Genomic DNA, 27,940 nt, shown 5'->3' with positions numbered 1-27,940 from the left:
TTAAGCGGCATTGCCGCTACGTGGGCGAATCCCCTGTTGGAGAATAATAGTACGATTTTGACAGGCTGGTGACAGAAATGACTAAGGTTTCTGACACACGACATAAAGCACAAACACAGGACCTAGAATTTCTAGATTTGACCCAAGGAAAAACCACATTAATAGAATACATAACCTGCTTCAACCAATTGTCTGTCGAAACTGCCTGGCCAGAAGAACAAAAGGCAGTTGTATTCTATAAAGGTCTCAGTGAACGTATGAAGGACGCTCTGTCCGTTATGCCTACATTACCTACCCAATACCCTGAATTGGTTGACTTGGCCCTACAAGTTGATGCCCGGTTCAATGAGAGAAACACTGAAACCAAGAGAACAAATCCGGTATATTCCCTAAGCTCAACCTCTACAGAACAAACTAGCGAACCCATGCAAATAGGGGGAATACGCAGTGCCATTTCGCCCTTAAAGAGAAAACAACGCAGACAGACTAATGCTTGTTTCTACTGCGGAGTGTCCGGTCATTTCGTCAAGGAATGCCCCCGAAGGCCCAAACAAAGAACAACGGGTTTCCCGAAGGCTCCTCCTTAGATAAGGGAGCGCGGACGAGCCTATCAGTACAACGTACGTACCCCCTTCATTGCCGGATTCAACCCGGCCCTTGTTCCTTCCGGCACTTTTGTTTTCCTCTGACAACGTCAAAAACCAGGTACACTTGGTCATCGATTCAGGGACGACAGGTAATTACGTTGACAGTGCTTTGGCTGCGTCCCTAAATCTCCCATTACAGAATAAAAAACACCCAGAACCTGTACAAGCGGGAGATGGTTCTCCGTTGATTTCAGGCCCTATCAGACAACAGACGGCCCCAGTAACTCTCATAGTGCAGGACACACACCAGGAAACCCTTAGTTTTGACTTGATAACTACTCCTCAATACGGTATTATCCTTGGTATCCCCTGGTTACGCACACATAATCCGCTCATTAACTGGTCCTTGGGCTCTATTTCTTTTGAATCTTTGTTCTGTCAGGAACATTGTTTGTTATCCCCAGAACAGGTAACGACACCGGCACAAGCGCTTGGGGCATTAGCTCATTTGTGGTTACAAGAACCACAGATGGAGGTTGACGTCCCTTGGCATGTGGTCGGTCTGGTCTCGGCCCAGATACCCTCGGAATATCATGACTTTCTGGAAGTGTTTGATAAAAAATCATCTGAACACTTACCCCCGCATCGTCCCTTTGATTTTCCTATAGATCTGGAACCAGGGGCCCTCGTGCCCCACGGGCGCATCTACTCCCTTTCAGCATCTGAAGATCTGATTCTTAATGAGTACATACAACATTCTTTACGTTTAGGCCACATCAGACCCTCACAGTTTCCTGCAGCCAGTCCTATTTTCTTTGTACCCAAGAGGGAAGGCGACCTTCACCCTTGCATTGACTATCGTCGTTTGAACAACATCACGATCAAGAATAGATACCCCATACCGCTTATCACCCCGCTGTTAGATCGTCTCACACATGCCACTATCTTTACCAAGCTCGATCTACGAGGGGCGTATAATCTCATACGCATCCAAAAAGGGGATGAATGGAAGACAGCCTTTTGTACCAAATACAGCCTCTTTGAATATACCATCATGCCCTTTGGGCTATGTAACGCACCCGCAACCTTTCAAAGCTTTATGAATTAAATTTTCCACAATATCATAGATAACTATGTGGTGGTATATTTGGATGATATTCTGGTATTCTCTCAATCAGACCAAGAACATGTCACTTATGTACGAGAAGTCCTGAGTCGGCTGCGCACTCACTCCCTTTACGCTAAAGCAGAAAAATGCCTATTTCACGCCAAGGAAGTAGACTTCCTAGGTTTTCACATCACACCTGGCGGCCTGGCTATGAATTCAACCAAGATCCGTGCAGTCGCAGACTGGCCCATTCCACAAACTGTCAAGGAAGTGCAGTCATTCCTTGGCTTCGCCAACTTCTACAGGCGATTTATTGCAGGGTTTTCGACCTTGGCTTCCCCATTAACTCAACTCACTAGCCCCCGTACCTCATTTGTTTGGTCCTCTTCTCAACCAAATGCTTTCTCAGCTCTCAAGACGGCTTTCACCACAGCCCCTATTTTACAGCATCCTAATCCAGATCTCCCTTTTATTCTTGAAGCTGATGCCTCTTGCTATGCTCTGGGAGCTGTCTTATCTCAATCATGCCCCTCCACAGGTCTCCTACATCCGGTTGCCTTTCATTCCCGAAAATTCACACAGGCTGAAATTCATTACACAGTCACAGAGAAAGAACTTCTATCCATTAAAGATGCCTTCCAAGTCTGGCGCCACCACCTACTTGGGGCAAAACATCAGGTCACGGTTTATACTGACCAACGCAATCTCCAGGATTTGGCCACATTCAAGTGCACTAATAGCCGCCAAGTTCGCTGGCATTTATTCTTTGCAGCATATGACTTTGTCATTAAGCACCGACCGGACATAGCACATGGCAAAGCTGACGCTCTCTCCCGCATCCCTGGGGGCGTTTCTTTGCCTGTCCTTCCGGAGACACTTCTGGACAGCAAACACATCATATGTCTCTGTACACCAACAAAAGACTTACTAACCTTAATTCAACAATGGGTCAAGTTACATCCAGAACAACTACGGGAGTGGGAGATAGAAATGTATGAAGGCCTACCATATATACAGGGGAGATTATACTTACCAACACCAGACACTCGCTCCATCACATTAGAATGGTCTCATGATGCCCCCATAAATGGTCATCCCGGCCAGAAGCGCACACTGGCCTTGCTCCAACGTTGGTGTTGGTGGCCTTCCATGAACAGGGATACGGTGGCGTATGTTTCTTCTTGTTCGGTATGTGCTCAATGCAAAAACAGAAAGGGTCGTCCTCTAGGTCTACTACAACCATTGCCTCTCCCAGTTAAACCATGGCACACTGTTACGATGGATTTCGTCACTGACTTACCTAAAGTTAATGGGTTTGATACTATTTGGGTAGTGATTGATTCCTTCACGAAGATGGCCCGATTCATTCCCTGCACTGGTATACCTACAGCTCCTGCCCTGGCTGACCTCTTCTTCCGCCATGTCTTTTGTCTTTTTGGGTTACCCGCTATTGTCATTTCTGATAGGGGCTCCCAGTTTACTTCCCGTTTTTGGCAATCCCTTACGAGACAACTAGGTATAGACACACGTTTCTCGTCCTCCTACCATCCCGAAACTGATGGGCAGACCGAACGTGTCAATCAAACCATGGAGCAATATCTCCGTTGTCTCTCTTTACAACATCAACAATCCTGGCACAAACTATTGCATGTAGCTGAATTTGCGTACAATAACGCACCTCACTCATCCACGGGCTACTCACCTTTCTATTCCTTGTACGGGCAACATCCTCGTATACTTCCTATTCCAGATGTACCTCCTCTACTCACTCCTTCTGTTTCTTCATGTGTACAGCATCTTAAAGACATCCATGACCAGGTCACATTACATCTTTGGGAATCACAGGCTTCTATGTGTTGGGCTGCTGATAGGAAACAAACTACAGCCCCCACTTATGCAGTTGGGGACCGGGTATGGCTTTCCACCAGACACCTACCTATACCCGGTTGTCGTAAACTGCTTCCTCGCTTTGTGGGGCCGTATCGTATTACCAAAGTCATCAACCCAGTAGCCTACAGAGTTTCCCTGCCAACCACTTGGTGTATACACCTGTGTTCCACACTTCCCTTCTCAAACCGTGTCCCCTCTCCACTCGTATCATCCTTCCCCCTTCTCCTGTAATGAAAGGTACCTCTGAGGAGTACGAGGTCAATGACATTCTTGGATCCCGACTCACGAAGGGCCGCCTTTACTACCTAGTAGACTGGTTGGGCTACGGCCCGGAGGAACGATCTTGGGAGCCTGCTGATCAGGTACATGCCCCGCTCCTGGTCACCTGGTTTCATAGGAACAATACCAATAGCCCACGAGGACATGTGCCCTTGAGGGGGGGCTCTGTCATGCCTTCAGACTCACCCGACCACGATCGCGTGGTATGCAGGCGGCGGAGAGAAACCTGGACCCCTACCGCGATCACCTCTGCTCGATCTTTAGGGGGACGCTGCACTCCGAGGCATCCCTGGCGTCGCATTCCACGCTTGCATTGGGGATTGCCTTGGAGACTGCAGGCGCAAAGGGGACCGCCACTCCATGCTGCGGTCCTCCGCTCGACACGGATTGTCACGAAGAAAGGGTCACGTGACACGGCTTCCAGGAAACAGGCACCAGATGAACCAGTGGGTGACGTGACCAAGTGAATGATCACGTGACCAGGAAATCGTCCACGATTGGCCAACGAACCAGGAAGACTGCAATAAAAGGGGCTTGGCCTTTTCACACATTGCTTCTCAGCTGATCTCTCGGCGTTTAGCGATTTTCTGCATTTCTGAACTTCATGGTTATCGAATTCTTGGATTTTGGACTTCGTTTTCTCTTCTGGATTGCCTTCAATTTTGACGCTTGGATTATTACTGACCTGTATACCTGGATTACTGAACTTTGGACTGATTCTTGGATTGTTTATGGATTGATCTTTGGATTTGGCGCTTGGTAAACCTTCAGCTCTTGAACTCTTGGAACTCTGTCAAGTACTGTTTACCTTCAATCAGACCCTCTCCTCTCCCTTCAGATCCTGTGGTCCCATCCTCTCCTCTGCACCACTCATCTGACCCCTGGGGGGGAAATACAGTTAGGTTCAAGGCACTCATCATTCACCTCAAGGGTAGGTCTTTCTTATTATTATTTGTTTATGCTTGTTGTGAATACCGTGTAGCCATTAGCTAACCTGGTATTTTCTTTGCAGCCACCCGGGACCTGGTGTTTCCTTTTTACCCCCCCACCTGTGGCCCCAATAACCGGTCAGCGAGTATTTTAACCCCTCTCTGACTGGTGCTTGGGGACGGAGGTATACTAATCCACGTGGACCTCAGGATTTGACAAAAAGCCTCCTTCCATAGCTGTGAGGATGTCTAGAACGTATTGATTCTGTAGGGCCAGTAATCTGACAGCTCTCAGTTCTTTTTTGATGGTGTTGAACCCCCTTGACGGTTGAGTTTATCACATGCATCAGCTCCCACTGTGTGATCTGGAGCCACTTGGTGCTCACATTAGCTTGAACCACTGAAACGATGGATGCAAAGATCCTCTCAGTTCTGCTGAATAGCTTATGTTGTGGTGGTATTGCGTCCAGTGCAACTTCCATCTTTGATGATGCATAGTTTCCTCTCTTTGCTCTTGTCAGCTCTAAAGATCTCTTCTTCCTCTGATAAGCATCCATCATTTTAGTCCTTTAAAAGTACTACAAATGCTGGTGTGTTTAACTGTATTAGAGAACATATTCCTCCCAAATTCAGTGGCAGTTGCATCTATGTCTTGGACCCGCAGGCACATTAGTGGTGCATTAGCATTTCGGTACCGACCTTCATGCCTGGCATTTGCAATATTTGCTTGCATCCTTTATTCTCTCCAACCTTCACTAGACCATCCTTCTGGAAACACAATAACGGACTCTCGAGTGGTATAAATGGTATAGGACATGCTTCATCCTCTACCCAGCTGAGCAGTTTTGCACTTGCTTCCAATTCCTTGAAGCAATCGTTTGTTTTACTTTTGTAATACTTCTACTGGAACTGTTAAGAGCGCATGTGCTTTGCTCCCAACCATTCCCTCTTTCCACCCTTCAGCTGTGTACATTTGTTCATTTACTAGTAATTGTGGTCTCTCCCAGCATCTTGGCATTCCTCCTATCTCCTTTTGTCCTGTCTTGGGGAATTGTAATTCCTTTTGTGTCCTTAATCTGGCTTCCCCTTAGTGTGGGCCATCAGGAATATACTATATTGTCTTGTCAGTGCTCCAATAGTCATCTATCATCACTTGAGTCTTGATATAATTGTCTTCATATAGGAAAGTCTTCCGCAACATCAATCTTAATGTGGCCCGTCTCCCCTGAAATAAGCTTCTAGTTGTGCAGAGGGACAAGTGCATGAGGCATTGTGCTCTGCCGGTTGGAATTTCAGTCGCTATGAATGTTGTGGAAGTGCTCATGGCATAGGGGACGAGAGAGCACACATAGCAACTCTCGTTCATAGTTTCTTGTCCCGCTTGGTCATGCGCTTATGCCACATGCTATTGGATATATGGGCCAAATCTGTTATATATGAATTTACCCATTCTACATCGGTATTGCATCTGAATCTTTTCACCTCTCTGGCAGCATTAGTCATCTGCCCAGATATGGCTTCTATGAGAGCATGGATAGGGGTTGCGTTAGTAGTAATCAAAGCATGTGCATGCGAAAATAGAATCCTGCATAGTGCAAAGAGGGTAAAGAGGTAGAGACAACAGAAGGCACAAAACATCAATACAATTCAAATTACAGTTCCCATTTTCTGTAGTACAAGATGTCCTCTGTTCTCTTCAGAAAGTCTGTACAGTCACCTGAAAAGCCTCAAAAACGCGTTACTATTGTTTAGTGTGTTAGTCAAGCTCTCCTCCTATAATACTGTGCAAGAGCTGTGAAAAACTATCGCTCCCACACTAAACAATAACGTGATAATGGATGGATCTCCATGGGTCACAAGTCGGTACGTTTGTACGACATAAAGAATGAAGGCATAAAAGAACAATCTAGGTGGTATCATCCATTCTGTCCTAATCACAAATCTAAGAAAGTGCTTCTCAATGGGTGTGTGCAGGTACAAAACCATGTATTTAAGGCAGTCCTTTCACTTTTACAATGAATACCTAGAGTGAGGAAAAGATAGTGTGACTCATCACGAAGTTGGCGGTATCCCGGCACTAATTACGCCGGGATACCACCAATGCAAATAGCGTTACTGCTGCTCAATCTGGCGCTATTAGTACTGGATCAAGAGTAGCAGTAAGATGATATATCCACAGCAAAAAGCTGAATGTAAAACTCCCATTTTCCACCAGACTCATGATAGGGCCAGCCATTAAATGCAGCGGCAATAGCATTATTGCCGCATTTAAGGGCTGGAATGCTCTGTTTCACTAGCATGGCGATAGTCCCATAAATGTCTCTGTCTGCTTCCCTGAATAGGGGATATTGGGCTTCATTACAGGGTTGGTGGTAACCCACTGATGCGTCCGGCAGTTTGCCATCAACCCTGTAACACTGATCCTGCTGCCTGATATCCTGGTGTCACCGGAATATGACAAGTGGCGGCAGAACGGTAAATCCCCATTTCCATGGGAATGGGCACACTGAAGAACTGCCACCATTGCTAATGGTGTCGATGGTTCAGTGAGAGACATGCCGGTAGGGGCCTGATTTCCCGGCTGGTCAGGTCCATGCCCCTACCAGCATTCTCAGAGTACGGCGGTCCAGAAAGGGTGCCGGTACGTTGCTACTGACACCCTTATTTCTTGACCGTTGTACTTGGAATGAGGCCAATTGTCTTGCCCTTGGTGAGATAGCACCTGGCTTCAGCTTTGTTTTGACAACTCCTACTCCCTTAAAAAGGTCAACTTCATATGGACTGCTAGTCTATAAGACACTGGTTACTCACCCCAGGTCTTCCTCGAGAAATGGTGGTGGTGCCTTTTTCAGAAAAACAATTCTCTGTGGTACTTCTCTGTAGTGTAATCTCACCCAATAAGTAGTGCTCATGGAGAACACCGTCTTGAGATCTTAACGCTCATCTCGAAACCATTCCTCTCATCTGTCAAGTCAGTCAGTCTGTGCCCTTCTCCTACCACAATTACTGTCCTCCATGCCTGACCTGTGTCGTCTCCCATGCAATACTAATCTTTCAACCCTTGCTATAACTGTCTATATTGGCAACACCTGCCCTTCCCTCTCATCTAGGGGAACCTCTGGTCTGAACAGATGTTTGTTGGGCATACGTAGTAGTTTGCTTTGTATCCCGGGAAGCCATGCTATTAGCACTTCCACTCCATACTGGAACAGCTCGAATTTGCTGGCACCCCCCTCTGTACAGGCTGTCTGCAATATACCTGAATAAATTGCCTCATTTTCATGCAATGAATCCCTGGAGTTGAACATACTATCCCCTGATCAGTGAATGAGATGGTCATGTTAAGCCGGTTCATCATATCCCTACCCATTATGTTTACTGATGTCTGTAGGGAATATAAGAATGGCATAGTCAGGTCATGTTCTCCTATGGTCTGTGAAAGGAACCAAATCTGTAGCCCAGAGAATCCCTGAACATTCATGGCAATGCCTGACATTCGGTATCTCCCCTCCCTAATACAGGATCAACCTTGTATCCACAAGAAAAGGAAACGTCTTGTCACCTATTGTCACCCCTATACATGGTTGCTTGTTCTGGTCAGGTGTAATGGATAGGATCGAACACATCAGGTTTATCTGTGGGCTGTCCTGTTGAGGGTATAATGTCATCCTTGTCCCGGTAAAAGGGTTGCCCCCCCACTACAATCACTCCCTCCAGCTTCCATAAGGAAGTCTGTATCGTGGTGTCTGTGTGTGCCGTGGCTACAATGTTGTGCTGTACGGGTGGTTGCTATGCTGATTGAGGTGGCTGTGCATGTTCTTGTGCTTGTGGTGCATGTGTCATGGGCTGATATAGCTGCATTGACATACTCTGTGCGTGTGCAGGTTGTGGCATGTATGCCTGCACGAATGTGTGATCTTGGGCATAATAGTCTGCTTGTTCTGTCTGGTATGTTGGCTGGTGTGCCATTCCCCCCTTTTGTTGTATTCTGCCCCTGCACCTGCACATTCACGAAATGTGACCCATCCTTCCGCATAGCCAGCATTGTATTGGACCCCCCCCATTGGTCTCGATTGTCCCCCATTAAATCAATCCCCACTCTGTTGCATCTGGTATCCAAACCATCATCCCCGGGGCACTCCTCCCCAGCCCCTTGGCCAGTGATTTGCATTGCCCCTCCCTCCGAAGCCTTCTCCTACTATCTGCAGTCGACTTTGCATGTTCTGGGCAACTACTCCCTCTCCACTCACGAACATCGGCTTTTTCATTGTGTACTTCGATAACTTCTTGTGTACTAACTTTGCCTCTTCCTGCTTTCTCTCCTCATGCTTCTTTCTTACATTCTCCTGCATTAACTGACAATAGTGCACTATAGTTAGCTCAATCTCTGACCATGTTTTAGCATCCTTCCCCACTAATTTCTTCGGCTGCTTTTGCAGCTCTTCTGGTAGCCCTTGACATCATATGTGATCAAAAATAACCCCGCGGTTCTCTCATCTCAAGATGCCAGTGCTCTTGTATCTCCTCAAGGTATTGAAGTGGATCTTCGTTGTCACACATTTTGCATGCCATAATCGTGCTTATCTCAGATGTGTGCGGGTTGTGTACTATTAAAGCTTGCCATACGGCTGCTCAGCAGTTATTGAACGGCACGCCATCATGTGCTGTGTTCTGCTGTGTTCTGTACTGTCACTCCGGGAGACCCTGCCCTTTCCCAAACATTGCCCACTACCTCCCGAAGAATGGCTGAGAGTAGACTCTTCATGTCGCCCACTGCCAGTGTCATCCCTACTGTCAATCTTTTTAATTCATCAATCCATTTCCCAGCCGCTGAACTCAACAAGGGTAGCTTACACCACAGATTATCCTTAGCCATCTGTTGCCATGGTATATACTGTGGTCATCCGTCACCCTTCTCTAGTAACAGAAACTGTGTCAGTCTCATTCCTCTGTCATGTCGCCCCATGTCTTAAGTGGCTGTGAACACCCTTGTCATCTCTGCCTGTTTCTGTCCTGGCAGGGCTCTGAGCCTCTGCACATATGGAGTAATTGTGTCTGCACTATAAGACCAGCCCCTAGATAAGCCAGTTGTCCCTCAGGTTCTCCCTCGTCTCTTCCCATGTCTTCCCATTCTCCTCACACTGTGTTCTGTCAGGGCTTACTTCACTGGAGGGACGGTCGGCCTCTCACCCTTGTCATCTTCACTTTCCTGTCAATCTTCATCTGATCCCAGGGTCCCAATACTATCGTCAGTGTCACCTTCTCTTTCGTCCCCAAAGCTGAGCCTCCTTAACATCAGTTTTTCCTGTTGTTTCCCCTTCGCCTTATCTAAAAGGTTGCCTTCCCCCTCAACGAGGACCCTGCTGTACTCCTACTCGCCTTTGGGGTATCTAACTTGTCTGTTCTGCTCCTATAAAGTTCCCTTATTCCTCTTTGCATCCCCTCTACCTCACTGTAATTCTTAGAATGTCTTCCTTTACTTTCGTCTCTCTCCCACTCACATCTCCTATCCTCGTCTTCTTCTCTCCGTCAGCACTCTTTAACGGTTACTGGATTTCCAGCCTTCTTGTCTCACTCTTCACGTGCAACTGTCTCTCTTTCTCTTCTTCAGCCTTTCTCATCGCTGTCTCCTTTATCTCCCTCTGCTTTTTCTTCTCTCTCTCTTCCCTTTCTCTTCTGTTCATTTTCATTCCCTTCTCAACCTGTTGTGTTCCTCCTTCTCCTCCCTTTCTCTTCTCTGTACTTCTTCGATTACCTCTGCCTTTAGCTTCTTCCTCCACCTCTTTACGATTCGTAGCTTCCTCCCCATATGTCCTAGCTTGCTTGTAGTCTTCCGGTCCAATTTAAGCAATATCTGTCCTCCTATCCAATTATTTGTCAGAACTATCGCCTCATGATCTCCACTATGTCCTGTCTTTCCCACATCGTCCTCTCTCAAATTCACTTGCAAGTCGCTGCGTTCCTTATATTCTCCACTGGTAGCTTGTGCATTTTAATTCTCCTGCTTTGTGCCGCTAAGTGCGCCTTCACCGCTATACGCGGGTGGTGAAAAAAAATGGGGTTGGTGTATCCTGCCGCTGCTTTCAATTCCCTTAAAGGGTCAAATCCCTGACTTTCTACTGTTGGATCTGTGTCTGCCATTTGAGGAGGAGGAAGGTCAGCCATGGGTGATTGGCCTCCTGCATCGCGTTGCATCAACATCCACTGCTTTTGGGATGGGTCCCCTTCCTCATCCTGAAACATTTAACATAGCTCTAATATAGCCTATCAATTACTTAATTTCTTTCCCTTGTAGGCCCCATGTAAATATATGGTCATATGTTGCTGCACACATTTGGAAAAGCTGCCATCCTTGGGCAATGGCTTTGCCATTTTGCCCTCTGTATCACAAATCCATTCCGCGCTATACTCGTATATTTTGTCGTGATATTGCGGGATGGACTTGCATATATGTTAAATGGGTGTATTCCTCATGGTGACATGTTACTTTCTAATAGTCAATACTTACTTGACCACAAATCGGGATTTCAACATGTTTAAATAACTTTTTCAATTCACAGTACACATAATTAACATCACTTTTTCGATCGAATTAACAAAAACCATAGCAATCCAAAAATCGCCAACAACAGCCTCTCTGGACCACCACCTTCAAAGAGAGTGTCCTCTGTGCACCACCCACACTGTGTTTTCTGCCCGTAAGCCTCAAACCGCAACTTCTCTCATGAGCTACTCGAGCTCTGCCCAAATGGCATAACGCTTTTCACCAATTCAAGCAACAGTTCAACAAAATAGAATCCACCACCTTCTAAGCACCTGAAGCACTATTCAACAACCTCACTTGTGATGTCACAAACCCTTCAAAGAAAAATACCCTAATACTTAAAGATACACCCCACTTTTCACAACATTGTGTGAGAAACTCATGGTGACAACAAGTAAGACACACACAAGTGATCACAGTTCAAGTGTGTTTATTGAACAAGGAATTCTGTGTGCAGGGTGGAAAAACGCCTATTCTGACCCTAAATCTAAGAGGGGATCAAGCGTCGACCATCTAATGAAAAATAAGGCATTTCTAGTGGCGTCATGTCAAAATAAGAAGGGCCTATACTAAGAAACCTATTGCCAACCTCACAACTAATACAAAAAAGGGTGTGAGATATTTCTCAAGAAAAGAAAGAAGTGTTCTCAAAATAATATGTCAGGATGCAGTAGCATAGGTCTCCCTTCCCCACGTTTTCACCACGGGGTAAAATGGGAGCTTGGAGCACAATACAGTCTCTGGATTCTCCAGCACGAGAAAACAGTTCCAATGGCAGTTCTCAGGGCCGTTGATGGCCAAGTCTCATTTTACTTGAAAGTATCTTGCCTTTGAGGCCTGATGCGTACCACTAACAAAAACCAAAGTTACTTTAACAAATGAAAGTTTGTTTCCAATATTTGCTGGGAGATGGGTTCACCCCGGGGTCCCCCTCATCTGGGCAGTGCCCCATTTAAATGTTTTACCATAGTGCACCTGGGATGATGGCTTCTCCCCCGGGTCCCCCTCTTCTGGGCGCTGACCCTTCTCAATTGCATTCCTCAATTTATATTTCAGTTCTTTACTTGAAGTTTTGATGATAGCTTCACCCCTGGATCTCCCTCCGTCAGGCTTGGACCTCTCTTGACTGCCAGTACTCGGGTGATGGATTCAACCCCGGATCTCCCTCTGCCGGACTCGACCCTCTCTCGACTGCTAGTACTTGGGTGATAGCTTTATCTCTGGATCTCCCTCTGCCGGGCTCTGACCCCTCTTCTCTGGCATCCCTCCTTTGGGTTCACTCTTGCCGTTTCTTTGCTTTTGCTTTCACTTTTCTCAATCTTAGGGTAACAACTTTTTACCCTTGAATCCCCCTCTGCCGGGCTCCAAACCCTCTCAATTCTTAGCCTCCCCTCACCAGGTTTACTGTGGCTCTCGATCATGGTGATAGTGGCTCACCCCTGGGTCCCCCTCTTTTGGGCTCTGACCACTCTTGACTTTCACAGTTCTACTTTTACACAGTTCAATGTTTGTGGGATTCACTTTCCTTTCTTTCACAGTGCTGTAGATCAAAGTCTTTCGATTGTACAGGGATTTTGCTTGGCTTTTGGCTTTCTGTGAGTTAAGGCCGGTACCATGGGCGCGGGAGTTTCCCTCACTCCTGCTTATCGGCATAAGCTTGCTACGTGTACAGTTGACATCTGCTGCAAGACGCTCGTGCTATTTTTTGCGGTCTTAGATTCTCTTCCATGAAGGTTCCGCGGGCCTGGGATGAAAAGGGCACGGTCACTTATCTCCTCGCCACCCTCTCGCTTCCTGCCACGTTTCTCCTTCGCTTGAACAGTCGCGTCGTAGCCATCACATTGTGCTGTTTGCCGTGCTTGCCTTGTTCCCCTTGTTCTCTCCTGCTCCACCTTTTATCCCTGTGGGGAAAAGGAAGGGCCATCAGGTGTGTGTGATTCAAGTCAATTGCTGGATTTTTCCTAACCCTTGTGTTGGGACAAGTCAGGTAAACAGTTTTATTACAGGTCTGTTGTGCAAAGGTGTTTGTGTCGGAAACAGGAGAAGTTAACAAATTTGAATATCCTATGTGATATGCTGGGGAAGGTTTGCAAAATGGACGAGAAGGTCCGGGATGGTAAACAGAACATAGGGGATGTTGGGAATTGTAAGTATTTGTTGCTTTGGACTGGGAATTCAGAAAGTGACAATCAAAGGGACAAGAATGGTAGGTTTAAGGGGCCAACGGGAATAGTTGGTACCGTAAAATGAACAAGGGGTATTGTGGGAACTGTAGTATTTTGTCTGAACAGGTTAGGTGTGTGGAAATAAATAATAATCAGAGGGACGGGAAGAAGAATGATTGGAATTCTGGGAGATGTGGTTCTCAAGGATAACAGGGTTACTAGTTGGCCTATCAGAGTTGCCTGGGTGGCAGGATTTTGTTAAGGCAGCTTCTTTGGGCGGAAGGGAGGTAGCGGTGAAATAACCAAAGAAGATCTCCTGGATTTCCTCCTTCTCTTCTTCTTCTGCAGTATACAACCTGCCTCACCTGGGGTATCTCCTTGAGCATAACCCCAGGCTCCCCTACCCAGATGATCCTACGCACTGGTCCACCCCCAGGAACTGGATCCAACAGCGATGGCCGTGTCCTGGCCACCTGGATATGGGATTCCTGGGCTCTACACAATAACAAACATAAAATAATGCGTGGATGTCTTCCTGCCTTACCAAGACACAGGGAAATCCAAAATGGTGGACCTTCTTCTATAACGCTGCAAATAGGAATACATCTCAATGAGATAAATTAAAAAACCACCTTCCGTGACCTAAGTTAGCACCTTCTGCTAATACCTAGACACAGGGAATCATACATAATTAATCATCCACGGACCAAGCTAAGCTGCCTAACTCACAGCTATCCTTTTTTGTTTCTTTTGTATTTTTCATCCATAAATCAAGCTAACGCAGAGAGTACAGGAAATCTTTTCATAGTATTTTTCTATTTTTCATTGCCAAGCTAAGCTGACCGTCTAAGCTGACCGCCTAAACTGACCGCCTAAAAAACGTGTAACCTTCACAAAAAACACAAGAACACAATAAGACAACACTAAATTAAACTCTCTGTTCCCCTATATTTGCTGTATAGTTGAGTCTATACTTGCAATCCGTGATCCACTGAAGCCTCTCGGACACCGACTCGCTCAGAATCTACCACTCATCTGGTCTGCTTGGCGACCCACGGGGAGCGGGCAGGAAGTTCTCCCAGGTGGATCCTGCCAACCTCTTTAATTATTCCTATGCATGGTCTTGGGTTCCGAACCTCGCGGGTTGCTACGCAGCCCTTCGGGCATGCGGTGGGACAAAGTGGGTTTAATGCTGAAAGGTCTTAGCCACCATCCCTCTGCTGCCACTTGTAAAGGAGCGGCAGAGGCACTCTTAGCAGCTACCCTGATTACCAGCAAGATGGTACTTGGGCCCCACCAAAATCCCTGCCGCAAGAACGGAAGACTCAACCATAGGGCAAAGTTTATTGTCTTTAATATCAATAAAGAATGACAGGGATCTTACTAGGACAGCATACTGCTGCAAGAGTTCTCCTCCTCCAAATATGTGTCACACCATTTTAACGACTAGTGACATCCCAGAAAAACCTATTGATGAAGGGAATTGGCAATTAAGGAAAACTATATATGTTATACATAGGGTTTAGTATAACCTTTGGATAGCCATATCTGGTGGCTCCTCCTAGCACCACCTCTAAGTGTAACAAATACAAAGTTGCAAATTAGCTTGAAGGTAATTGGCATGTGCAACTTAGTGTGCCTTAACGTAAAATGTAGCTAGGGATTGGGCAAGAACAGGTCTTCTCAGCCTTGGGACCTTGGACAGCTACAAGGCCACGTGAACCTGCTCAAGGCAATGGGAACGATCACAAAGGTGCTGTGTGTTCCAAACAAGTTGCCATCTCTGATCACCTAGTCCCTGAGACAGAACATTCGGCATTCAACCTGTATATTAATTGTATCTTTCCACCTTTGGTTCGATGGGAATAGCTTCCCCCATCTGCCTCAAATTAATAGGCACTGTCCAGTTCTTCCAGGTTACGTGTATATGAACCACGAAATGAAGCTCACCTGCTTGTAATTATGAGGATTTTAGGCTATATTGCTCGCAGGTATCTTATCGCCTTGGTGAACAGGAAACTTTCTGTCTCTGCTTGTCTTTGGCGAGGACGTGCACTGTGTCTGCGCTGGAAGTTCTTCCTGTCTGCCTTAACTGAATCAGGCTGTCAGCTTCTCTCTGTATTCTGAAGTTCGTCTTGCCTTCCCCGTTCACTTCAGCGCATCTATGGCTTCCATCTTTGCTTCATGGCTGTCCATGTTAGTCGCAATTTAAGCATGTGTAAGCTAGTTGTACGTATTCCTGGCATCTTGCTGACTCTGCTTAGCAAAGGATACATGTGTGTGTGTGTCCGCCCTTTATTCTACGTGAGACATGAGCATTTGTTTCATGTCTATCTTCATTAAACTAAAATGCATTTGTAGGTTCATGCATGGGTGCCTATATGCTTCATATCTAACGCATCTGTGTCATGATGTCAGTGGTGACATCGTCAACTTTTTCGAGGTTATAGTCAGTCGACTTATTCGATCGATGACAACTGTATATCCTAAATATTGTCAGTCGGGTACGGTTTAAACGGCTGTCTGAGTGAATAGCGTTTCTCACATCTGCAATACATCATCGATGGTGAGGAAGGGCCCAGGAGTGAAGGGCATCTCTCATTTCTCTGCCTTCGGGCTGTGTTTTGAGAGGGGGTCACGAGAGCCATACTTGGGTCTCCCTCTTCAAAGTGATTAGGAGCATGCTTGTGTCTTGACCCTACTTTTTAGAGGCAACCACAAAATTAAAGGTCAAATGCACCTTATGTTACCAAGTTGGATAACCCTGCCCCACCTCAATTATGGCACCTTAGAAGTTGTATACTTGTAGAGGCTCAACTTAGATTTAGGCTTGCCAATAAAACTGATGATGATACAGACTGTCTTCTGATTAGCTGTGCAGAACACTGGTCCTGATAGTGCATGATACCCAATTACATATATAGGACACAATGTTCAAGAGTAGGCCCAATGTTAAAGATGGGGATTTACGTTGGGGTCATTCTGGTACCTTTCTGATGGTAGTCTGAGTCAGGGGAAACTTGTGCCCAGGTGTGTTTGGAAATATCTGACCCTCAAAAGCTGAGATGTCAACAACCTGTTTTACTGTGTTTACTGTGTTTACGATGACCAGGGGCAGGTTCAGTGTTGAAAAGTATCTTGATGCAATAACTCCTGCTGATGGTGCTGCTGTGGCATCAAGAGTTCTGCAGAGTTCTGGCAAAATCGGGAAAAATCGACCCCTGCCGGCTTCCATGGTGGATTGGGACTGGGACTGTTCTGGAAACTGATTTGGCTGGTTGTGAGGGTGTGTTAACACAGCACAGCACTTCTCCATCTGGATCTGCACTTGGCATTTCCTGCTGTGCACACCTGCTCCTCCAGTGTAGAGTGTTGGCATTGCCAAGCAACATCAGAGGCCACGCCCCCAGCCTTACTTTCATTTCGTGATCCGGCTCATAATATCCGGCCTGGGCGAAGCACAGGCGAAGTCGGGCAAAGTCAGCCTCTGCTGTCTGCGGCCTCTGTGGTGGATTGAGACTGAGACTGTTCCTGAATATAGCGCAGCACTTTGCCATCTCGATCTGCACTCTGTGTGCATTTCCTGCTGTGCACACCCTCTCCTCCAGTGCAGAGCGTTGGCGTTGCCAAGCAACATCATAGGCCACGCCCCCAGTCTCACTTTCATCCCATGATCCGGCTCATAATATCCGGCCTGGGCGAAGCACAGGCAAAGTCGGGCAAAGGATGCCCCTGCTGTCTGCGGCTGTCCACGGTGGGGATCGCCCCCGCCTCCGTGTGGAATCTACTTCCAGTTCAGGATATCATTAAATCTAAGACACTGCAAGTACTATTTAACTTACCTGACTTCATATTACCGGCACGCCCTGTCCATTCATTTAGGGGCCAAATTGGTGTTCCATCTGTGTCTGCTGTCTCACATGCCATTATAGCAATATTGCTGGTTGGCACACTGTTTGCGCTCCTTATGCCACCTTTTAGCACAGACCTCAGACAACCCACTCCTACTTGTAACCTTGTTAACCTGACCTACCCTCTTTGTACCCCTAAACCTACATCTCTTCATTTTGGACTATGGAATGCTAGGTCACTATGCAATAAATCATCGACAGTACTTGATATGTTTTTACGTTTAAATTTACAATTCCTTTGTATTACTGAAACCTGGATTTCTGCCGGTAATACTACATACCTTCATCATTGTTTACCTCTGCTACATTTTTTTGCCGCACCCCTCATACCTCTTCTCGGGGGCTGGCACTGGTATCTTATATGATTCGTCTTTTTCTCTTATTACTCATAATTTGACTCTTCCTCACTTCTCCTCATTTGAATTGTTGCACTCCATTTTTTCTGCTGTCCCCTTTACATCTTCAATCTCATTTTTAATGATTTACCGTCCACCTGGTCCTGCAGCCTCATTTTGTGAGGACATTGATACATTGCTGCCTTGTTTGCTTTGCATTCTAACTGCTATTGCGTGGCTAGACTGGCAATTTGTTGCAGCCAAGCTAGCTATTTCTTATTGTGGCTTGACATGTTTACATGCATTAAGTGTTGTTGTGTTGCTAGACTGCAATTTTGGTACAGCCAGTTTAGGGACTTCTTACTGCGGCATGACATTTTTTACTGGGTATCTATGATAAAGCAAGCATGATAAGTGTTATTATGTGGCTAAACTAGCATATTGGTGACACCAGTCTAGCCAGTTCTTACTGTGGCATGAAATTTTTACTGGGCATCTATGATAAAGCATGCATGATCATGATAAGTGTTGTTACGTAGCTAGACTGCCCTACATAACCAGCCAGTTGGGACATGTTTTCTTATTTGCCGTGGCATTTTTAATGGCAAATCGAACAGGAGTATGTCCTTATGCATTTGCGGTCTAGATACCCGCAGCTACTGAAGCCTGAGGCACAAAAGGTTGTGCACATAAGCACAGCATGCTGTGCATCAGGCTTCTGGAGACGTGGAATTTATACCACAAGCAGAGGCAGGCAGGAGGCAGCTGGAGGCCGGGGCCCGCAGAAGGTAACTGGGGGAGGGGACGGTGCACGTCAAGGGGGCAATGCAGTGGTCCAGGCTTAGAGGGAGACTCCCCCGAGAGGGCTGGTTACAAAGGCTGAAAGGCTGAATGTGTGGAACGTGGCCTTTTGTACTGGAATCTGCAGGTTCAGACTTTTGTAACTGCCCTTTACACATATGTCCATTCTCACATGGGCATACTGGCATGTATTGGCAGAGCCAGCTTGGACAGCTTTCCTTATAGTATGATTACTGCAATAATGTGCGAAGCAAACATGAGTATGCTCTTATATGGGAATACTGACATATATTGGTGCAGCCAGTATGGAAATGTATGGGCACAGCCAGCATGAAAATGTTTTTTATTCAGGCATATATTGTGGGAAAGGACATCATCAAATGTGCTGGGAAAGGTTGTATACGAATTGTTCGTATTACAACTGTTTGAATTACAATTGACCTTTTCACAATTGACCGAATTGTGAAGGTCAATTGTAACATTTATGTGGGGGGAAACCCCCCACGACCCCCCACCCAACGCAAAACCCCTATATATATATATATATATATATATATATATATATATATATATATATATATATATATATATATATTACCAAACCGATATATATATATATATATATACGGTCAATTGTGAAAAGGTCAATTGTGACCCTTTAAATTCGGTCAATTGTTCATTCGAACAATTGTAAACGAACAATTTGGGTAATACCCTGGGAAATACTCCTGTGCACTGTTGGTGACTTGCATCTATTGAATTTATTCATGAGTTAACTTACAAAACCAATTGCAACTGCCTGGGTTTCTACCCAATTGTTTACGCAAAGTGTGCTGTGTAATGCACAATTTTAAATATTTCTTTAAAAAATGTTCTCAGAGGAGAGCACCCCTGGACCCCTTTGGCTGGTGCAGGCTCTCTCACTATGCTCAGTAGATATTATTGTGGCAGGTAATTACACTCCTCCAATTAAAACATTCACCAGCCACCACTGTTGGGCAATGCCGCAGGGCCGCCCAAGGCGAGGCAGAGTAAATGATGTTACCATCCGGCAGGCTAGGAGAGGGGCAGCTCCCGCCCCCACGCCTGCTCCTCTCTCCCACAAGTACAGAGCCACGCAGTCGCTGTCACACAAAGCAGAGGAAGGGTGAGGTGTGAACAAGCGCCTCACCCTTCCTCCAAACAACAAGGTGCTAAGCACCTACAGAAAACCAACAGTCATGCAGGGCCCAGGTTCAAAGACCTGCCCCCTCCTCAGAGGGCCAGACATGTCAGCTATCCGGCCGGGGGCTGGCGCACAGCCACCACTACTATACACATCAAAGACCCATAAATAAGAGAAGAATGCTCTAAGAAAACACAATCTGTTTGTGGATCCTGAACGGGGACCCAAACTGACAGGAGGTTCGCTGTTCACTCAGCGTCTTCCCCACTTTGCTTCTTTACCACAAAACCCTCCCACCCTACAAATAAGGGAGAAGAACAAAGGAAAAGAAGTACACGACACTGTACAGTGTCCACAACGAGTCGTGGGACATGAGAAGGCGGCACGGGCCAGAGGGGGTAACATCAGGACCCGGTGCCCAAAAGTATGATATTATTATGATATGTGATTATTTATTTATCTGCCTAACCATATATGTACAATAAAATCCTACGGCCTTTTATTGCCAACATTTGACAACATTTTGTGAGACAAATCATTTCGGGTGAGGGCCGGGGTCGGTCTACAATGATAAATGCATATGGGTTCATCAGTTATAAGAAGGCAAAGAAAAAAAACAGGACTGGACAAGCATCTTCATTCTTGAATGGTGCCTGTCTGCATTTAGACAGATGTCTCCCTATGAAAGAATAAGCCATGGAGGTGACTTGCTGGGCTCACATTTTTTGTGCCCCCGTGATCTTGGACATGCTTTTTATCTAAAAGAAGTTGGAGATGTCCCACTGTGGAATGTTTGCAAAGACAGAGAAGTTGGCAGTCTCAGTCTGGCAGTAGTTTGGCACCTAAGTGGAGGCCGAAGCGGGTTTTGAATTTCCTACAGATTTTATAGTTGGGAAATCTTTTAAACAAACGCAGTCACCGAGACTTCTTGCTTCAATCCCCTGCAGCCATGATAAAGTGTAATGTTAGGAGGGGCATTAGCCATGGCAGCACTTTTGGAGAGTAGGCTTACAAGCCACAGGGGCAGAGGGCATGGTTTGCATTAAAAGGCAGGCATGGTTTCCATAACCAACTGCAGGAATAATGAGACGAAAACGTAACTGAATGAGAATATTTTCCACGGCAAATTGCAAGATGTGTCCGCAGATTTTCGCCTTTTGTTTTAGAGGTTTAGATGCCATCGGGCCCCACCCTCTTTCCCTCTAGAGACAACAACCACAAAGCTTCGGGCGAAAAGGTGGGAGTTTAGTGAGCGGTGGGGGAGAAACAGGAGACATGCAAGCTTTTTAAAACGTTATTTATTTATGTATGTATACATTTGTAGAAGCGTGCAAAGCCCTTGGGCTTCTAGGCGCGGAACTGAGGCCAAAGCTTAGCCACAACTCAAAAGACAGAATTTTCAGAGCTGTAATTACCAGTGGAGACAATTAGGTTGATATGATTGCCATCATTAAACTATATTGGAGGGAAAGGATGGATTATATTTTTAGTAAAATGTGCCTAAATAGTAGCAGAAAGCATTTTTGATTAACCTAATGCAGGCCGCTGCGATAATATAGTTTTTGAATACATAGGAGGTTTGCGGTATTCCAGAGGAAATTACTGTATTCCGTAACCGCATGCGGTAATCTATGGCCCTCTGCCCGATCACAAGTTTGCCACTCACAAAGTGGTAAAGACAAGAATGCATTTGGCAAATCTTATACGTTGCCTGTGCTCAAACTACAGCAAGTCGCAATTTCCATTCCACAAGCATGAAATACAGGCAAAACAGCGGCAGCTATTTTAAAAACAGAAAATGTAAAGGCTTCTGTATCCAATGCAACCAACAGCCATCCACCAAAAATGGAACCTGCACGTGTCAGTGCCCAGGATGGAACTAAAATGTACCGGCCAGAGGTTTCAGGAACTAGAATAGGTGGTACCAAGAGTCCTTTCTGTCCTCTTTCTTCTTTCTTGTTCTCTGTTTTGATCTTTGGATCTTTATTTTAATGCTTTCTTTTATTCTGTCTCTCTTTCAATATTTTACTTTCGCCCTTTCTTCTACTGTAAGGTCTAATGATTCTCCTGCTCTTGCCTACCCTCGAGACCACCTCACAGCACCCATCCACATGCCAGCACAACATGGGCAGCTAGCAGGGACTTGGCCACCACTACTTACTTTTGTATTGGCTAAAATGCACACACGCATTCTAAACTCGTCTGACGAATTTCCCATACCTGGGCATCGGTCCCCGGAGGGCGTTCACCGACAGCGCTTTGAGACCATAGCAATGGGAAAAGCTGCTCTTACCTCTCGTTTCCCGTTGAGTTCTTCATCGTTGGTACCGCTCGACGTGTTTCCTGCTCCTGTGCTCATGACTTCAGGATCCCTTGTCTCCAGGTAGGACTCCATCAGTACTGGTGTCCTACCGTCTTTCTTCTCTCCTCTCCCTGACTCCTGGATTAACATCAGCCTGTTTAGTTGAGGCATTGTTGCGATCATGGAGGTAATTCTGTGATGTTTCTGCAGATTTACTGTCAAACGCTTTTACTGTTACCGCCACTCAGTCTGACGGATTTACTGCCAGATTACGAGGAGGGCAGCAGGGTGTTGGTCCCTATTTCTGGAGTCCATAGGCCTACATGGGGATTTTTTGCAGATTTATTGTAATCAGGTGTTCCCGCTATGGTTAATAAGCTGATTTTGGGAGGTGGATTATTTACCCCAACTGTAGTAAATTATCCACCTCACCTCCAAACTCCGAATTCAGCGGTGCAGTAAAATTGTCAGTCATTCTGTGACTACCATGAAAAGTGGCAACAGAATAAGTGACAGACCAATGGTTGGAGAGAGGGCAGAGCTTGTTTTAGGTTGTTCTGTTATAGCGTGCTGTTTCGTTTAATCTTAAGCTTCAACATATTTAGTAGGGTGCAGCCCACTTTATAGGGCCACTGTGCAGGGCACATAAATATGACTGAAAAAGAAAGAGACCTAGGCTCAATAGCCTTCGGTGTCAGACGCACACCCGTGTTTGCAACTAGGGTTAATTATTTCTTGAAATCATTTCCAAATAATACATTGAAAAGCTATGAATGATATTTCAAATAAATGTATTTTTATTCCTTGGTTTCTTATCTCAATACTGTAATGTTAATACTGTAATCTTACGTAAATTGCAATTATGGTATACTTTGTACAGTACAATATTGAGATAAGACTGGGCTCTGATGAAGGATCTAATTCGAAATGGATTGGCCATACAGTCATGATTTGCTGTAAATTTTGTCTCAGGCAAATTGGTGATGAATAACCAATAATTTTAAAAATCCAAGGAATAAAAATACGTTTGTTTGAAATATCATTCATAGCTTTTCAAGGTATTATTTGGAAATAATTTCAAGAAATAATAAACCCCTAGTGGGAAACACGTGTGTGTGACCCACAACGAAGGCTATTGGGCCTAGGTCTCTTTCTTTTTCAGTAACAGAATTACTGTCAGAAATGTACTGCATCGCCAAACTCGTAGCGCGGCCGCTGGTAATGGGTTTTTCTGCAGCTTTTTTCATTCTCACTCCCCTGGGTTGTGCAACTTTCCTTTTCTCAGGTTTTTGCTCTCTGCATGATTGGGAAAATAGGATCCCTTCATCATTGGCCGATCACTGTCTCTATTTTTAACCCCTTAAGTTCCAAGGACGAGTTTGCTCGTCCTTTTTGCATAGACTTGCATAATAGCCTGCCACCTTTGGCTTCCAAACCCTTTTTGTGTACTGTTCCCTTCCTTAGTTTGCTTCCTTGTAAATCATCATTTTCAAGTACTTGGGTTACAATACCAGTCGTTTTTAGTCGCTGAACAATATCTCCTGTGGGCTTCACCACTGTGAGAACTTTCTTGCTCGTCTGTTTCAGGCCAGGGAGCTACTCTCATGCACGTAGTCCGGGTGCCTCCTCACCTCTCCTCCTTTTCCATATAATGGTGTTCCAGGTGGTTGATCGGAGAGGCAGGGCTGTGGAGGGTCTCTGTGTAATTGAATCTAGTCCTAGATCTGTCGAAACTGATATAATATTGTTTCGTCTCCATTGTATATGTTGGCCTATGCCCAGTCGCTTTGCGAGGAAATCCGTATTGCAAGGTCGTGACCTTAAGTTAATCAAGCCTCCATTTTAGGTTAAAGCCGCCATTTTGGCTTGTTGTGCAAAGTCACCTTGTGGCCTAAAATGGCCGACCTGTGTTGTCTTGTTCTTACTTTAACCTCTTCAACCTCTGTAGACGAGTTAATGTCCAACCTGCCTGCAGGCTACATGTTAGGGTCATGTAGACCTTGTCCTTTGTTGACCTAGGGATCAGGGGATTATTCGAATCAGCGATGTTAACCTACAAGTATACAAGAATGATAATGCTATTTAAACATCATATGCGAAACATCTGTTTGACCTGCATTGAAGCAAATGTGTAAAGATTATAAAGTTAAACCCAGAGAATAATAGTATTTGTTAGTAAATGTATTAAGAAGTAAACCACATGCACGAGATATGTAAATTAGGAATGAACCTGGCGCGAACCTTAGCCCAGTACATGATTAACTCGTAAGAGGCTGGACATTGTTACGAAGAAACTGTATAAATATGCTGATGTCCAGCTAGCAATTCCTGTTCACTGCTCACATTGAACCTGCTGGTGGTCTCTGTGAAGTACTGATGGCCAAATAGCTATTTGTGTACTTTGTTTGTAAACTGTTCAGTGTTGCAATAAAGATTCTGGGAATCTTTACAAGCCTGTGTTGGTGTATTTCTCTTCGCAGGGTGTATAAGCCTTAATATTGTATTTTATGATTCCACAGATGGTGCCCAAATAGGGACCCTCAAGATTGACTTTGTCTCATTGAAGGTTGGCTCAGCTATTGGACCGGGATCGGACGGTGTCAACCAAAAGGCCCCTCTGGACGAGAAGCGAATTCCTCGACAGAACAGCATGATCCAATCCCTGAACGGTGAGCTGTAGCCCGAGATGACGTCTTGATGAGGGTCCATATATCGAGGTGGGTAAATTTGCCGAAATCACCAGACACTTGGGTCCTTAGATTGTTCTTAGTAACCCGATCGGGCCTCTCAGTCCTTTGGTCAGGTGAATTGTGACCCGATTCTTAATTTAACCCTGACAATTTGAATTTGGCGCATTGTACTTGCGAGCACAATTATTTGACCAGGTAACACCATGATTCTGATATGCCTGGGAAAATGTCTGCCTGCTTCAGGGCATTATTCCGCACCGACAGACAATATTTGGAAGTTAGCCGTCCCACACCACAGGAGGGGTCGCCGGCATGTACTATGTACTGTAAGAAAGGCTTTGGTAGTATAGCATTTAATGATATTTGGCACAGACAGACCAGACATAACTCTCATCTTCAGTGGCCAACCAATGGTAGCTTTGAAATCCCTCGTATAGAATATTTAGAGTCTGTATTAGTAAAGAAAAAGGCTAGACCTGCAGCATTTGACGCATTGCACAGTTGGAAAACAGAAGCTTTGCAGCAACAAAAGAGTAGAGAGAAACATATGCGTCGACATATGACGAATGCTGAAAAAGCACTGTTATGATGATCAAAATAAACAATTGGAATCAGTTAGGAACACGGACAGAGCCTTTCAATTAAGCATTCAGAAAATGTATCCTTCACAAGATTTTCATACGTCTGATGAATTGATTAACAAACGTTTGCATGAACGAAGGCCTGATGCCTCTGCGCCACCCCCGTATGTCCCACCTCCTGGTGCTTTGTCTCTTCCTGTCGTTATTCCTCCTCCTATAGTTCCCCCGGTCCTTCCTATTGTTCTTCCTGTTGTTCCTCCAGCCGTCGCTTCTTTTCCTGCCCCCTTGCTTTGAACTATTGACATTCAGAATGTGCCTACTCTTCCTCTTCCAAGTGATTCCGCATCGCTTGTAGTAGTCCAGGGAGCGGGATCAAGGGTTGTGACTCGTAATACTGTGTCCCCAGATAAAAAGAATGAATTAATTGCTTGGGCTAAACATTGTATGGAGAAGGGTGAACAAGCCGATGTTTTTTCCACACTCAAAAATCTAAAAAGTATTCCTGAGAAAAATGTTTTTATTGAAGGGTTAGGAATTCATTTGACCATAATGTGGAATAGATTAAACTATGTAGTACTCCCACAAGGGTTACGGGATTTGAATACCTTAGCGTTGTCTAGTGATACTGCGGAGAAAGTATATGAGCATGTCAAGAGGATTTTTGTGTATAGGAAGGAGTTGGAAGAGTTACAGAATGAAGAAACTAATGGTGATAGTTTAGGTACTATATTTTTACAGAAACGGTTTTCTCCTCGCCGTAAATTGATAGGTGAGGAAGCGCAAATTTGTACAAAGGATGCAATAAGATGGATTTCGGATATGTCGATAACTCCAGATGAATTATATGACACGTATAGTCAGTATACGTTAGAAATGCAAAAGAAAGTGCTACAGGTTATGGTAGAATGCCTGCAGGATGAGTGTGTAAAAAGAAAGATTTGTTCTCCTGCAGAATTATTGGATGTTTATAAAAGAGCCTTTTCGATTGATACTTCTTCGACTGCCTTAGCGCTTGATTTGGCTCTGTTGCTTAGTAAGCGTTCGGAGCTACCTACTTCTCAGTTGCCTATGAGAGAGGACCCTCCGACATTTGTCCCAAAAGTTGAGATTGCGGCCGATGCTGCACGAGGTATAGTCGCTGTGGACATTCCTGCACATTACGTATCGCAGTTTGTTCACGTCCCTCCCATTCTCGAGACAGGAAGTGAACACCATAAAGTAATCTATTCCTGATATAAGAAAGAATCCGACGGGGTTCTATAAAGAAATAGAGTCAGTCTTACAATCATCAGTATTCACCTTAAGTGATATTGATTTATTATTTCCCGTACTCCTGCCAGTTGATTTGTGGAAACAGATAAGGACTGTAGATGATGTACCTGGGTTAGGAGATACATGGGATAATATGGTTAGGCTCGACAGAGAAAGACCGGCTGGCGAGAGACCGCCTCAAGTGATTTTAACTTTGCCTGATAGGATTATTGTAAAATTAAAAACCATAGTTCCTGAAAAAATAATTATTTGGGAGAAGCTTATGGCCTGTGTCCAAGGAAAGTCTGAGGGTGCTACCAAGTTCTTCAATCGGTTCGAACAGATATTTTCAGATTTCAGTGGACAAGATTTAGGCACAGAGTCAGGGAAAAGGCTGTTTGTCGACAAATTTGTACGTGGATTGCTGCCTGACATCCAGTTGCAGATTATGTCCTCCGAAAGCGCTTGGCAGGCGAAGTCTCAATCAGAAGTACTGCACATGGCTCAGTATTATGAAAATCGTGTGAATAATGAAAAGGAAAAACTTGAGAAAAGAAAGGGTGACCTGAAAACAAAAGTACTATTACAACAGATTGTTAGAAGCCCTAGAGGGGGTAATACGCAATTTAGAGGTCAATACGTTCCACAGGGAAGTACGTTCCTGGCTCCGGTAACCATTAACCAGTGTGCCTATTGTCGACAGGAAGGTCACTGGTGCGCACAATGTCCGACCTTGCAGCAAAGGTCATTTGGGAACATGGGTAGACGATCCAGAGGTCGCCCAGGTGTAGGGGGCCCTGGTAGAGGTCCATTTGCGCCAGAATCACAGCAACCTTCTTCACAGGATAAACAAGTTTCGAATGTGGATAATTGAAACATTTTTGATCATCCTTCTGCCGCGTACCTCTCTGAAGAACTTCCTTTTGATGACATTCTGTTTCGTTAGGATTGCCCGAAGCAGGATTTGGAACCAACGCCTATTCCCGTTCATCAGAAAGGTCCCTACTTTGAGATGGCGATGGGAAATAGGAAGCATCTATTTTTAGTAGATATGGGAGCACAAAAGTGTTCCATTGACCATTCACGGGTTCCAAACATTCGCCTGACAGGGCAATCCAACGTTTCCGTAGGGTTTTCAGGCACACCTGTAGTTTGTCCAGTCTCTTTGCCGGTACCGATAACAGTGGGTCCCTTCACGGAGCAGTGTCCATTTCTACTTACTACAAACTGTGGGGAGAATTTGCTGGGGTTAAATTTGTTGAAGGAATTGAATGCAGTAATACATTGCTCCTCGGACCGAGTTCGGTTAACAATTTCACCTCAACAATCACTCGCCTCTCAGTTCTTGACTCGACCTTTACTGACAGAATTCAGTAACATTCCGGAATGCTTATGGGCAATT

Source organism: Ambystoma mexicanum, chromosome 2q, assembly GCF_040938575.1.
Source record: "Ambystoma mexicanum isolate Mex_15411 chromosome 2q, UKY_AmexF1_1, whole genome shotgun sequence".
Lineage (NCBI taxonomy): Eukaryota > Metazoa > Chordata > Amphibia > Caudata > Ambystomatidae > Ambystoma > Ambystoma mexicanum.
The sequence above is the reverse complement of the archived record's forward strand: the minus strand, read 5'-3'. Positions refer to the sequence as shown.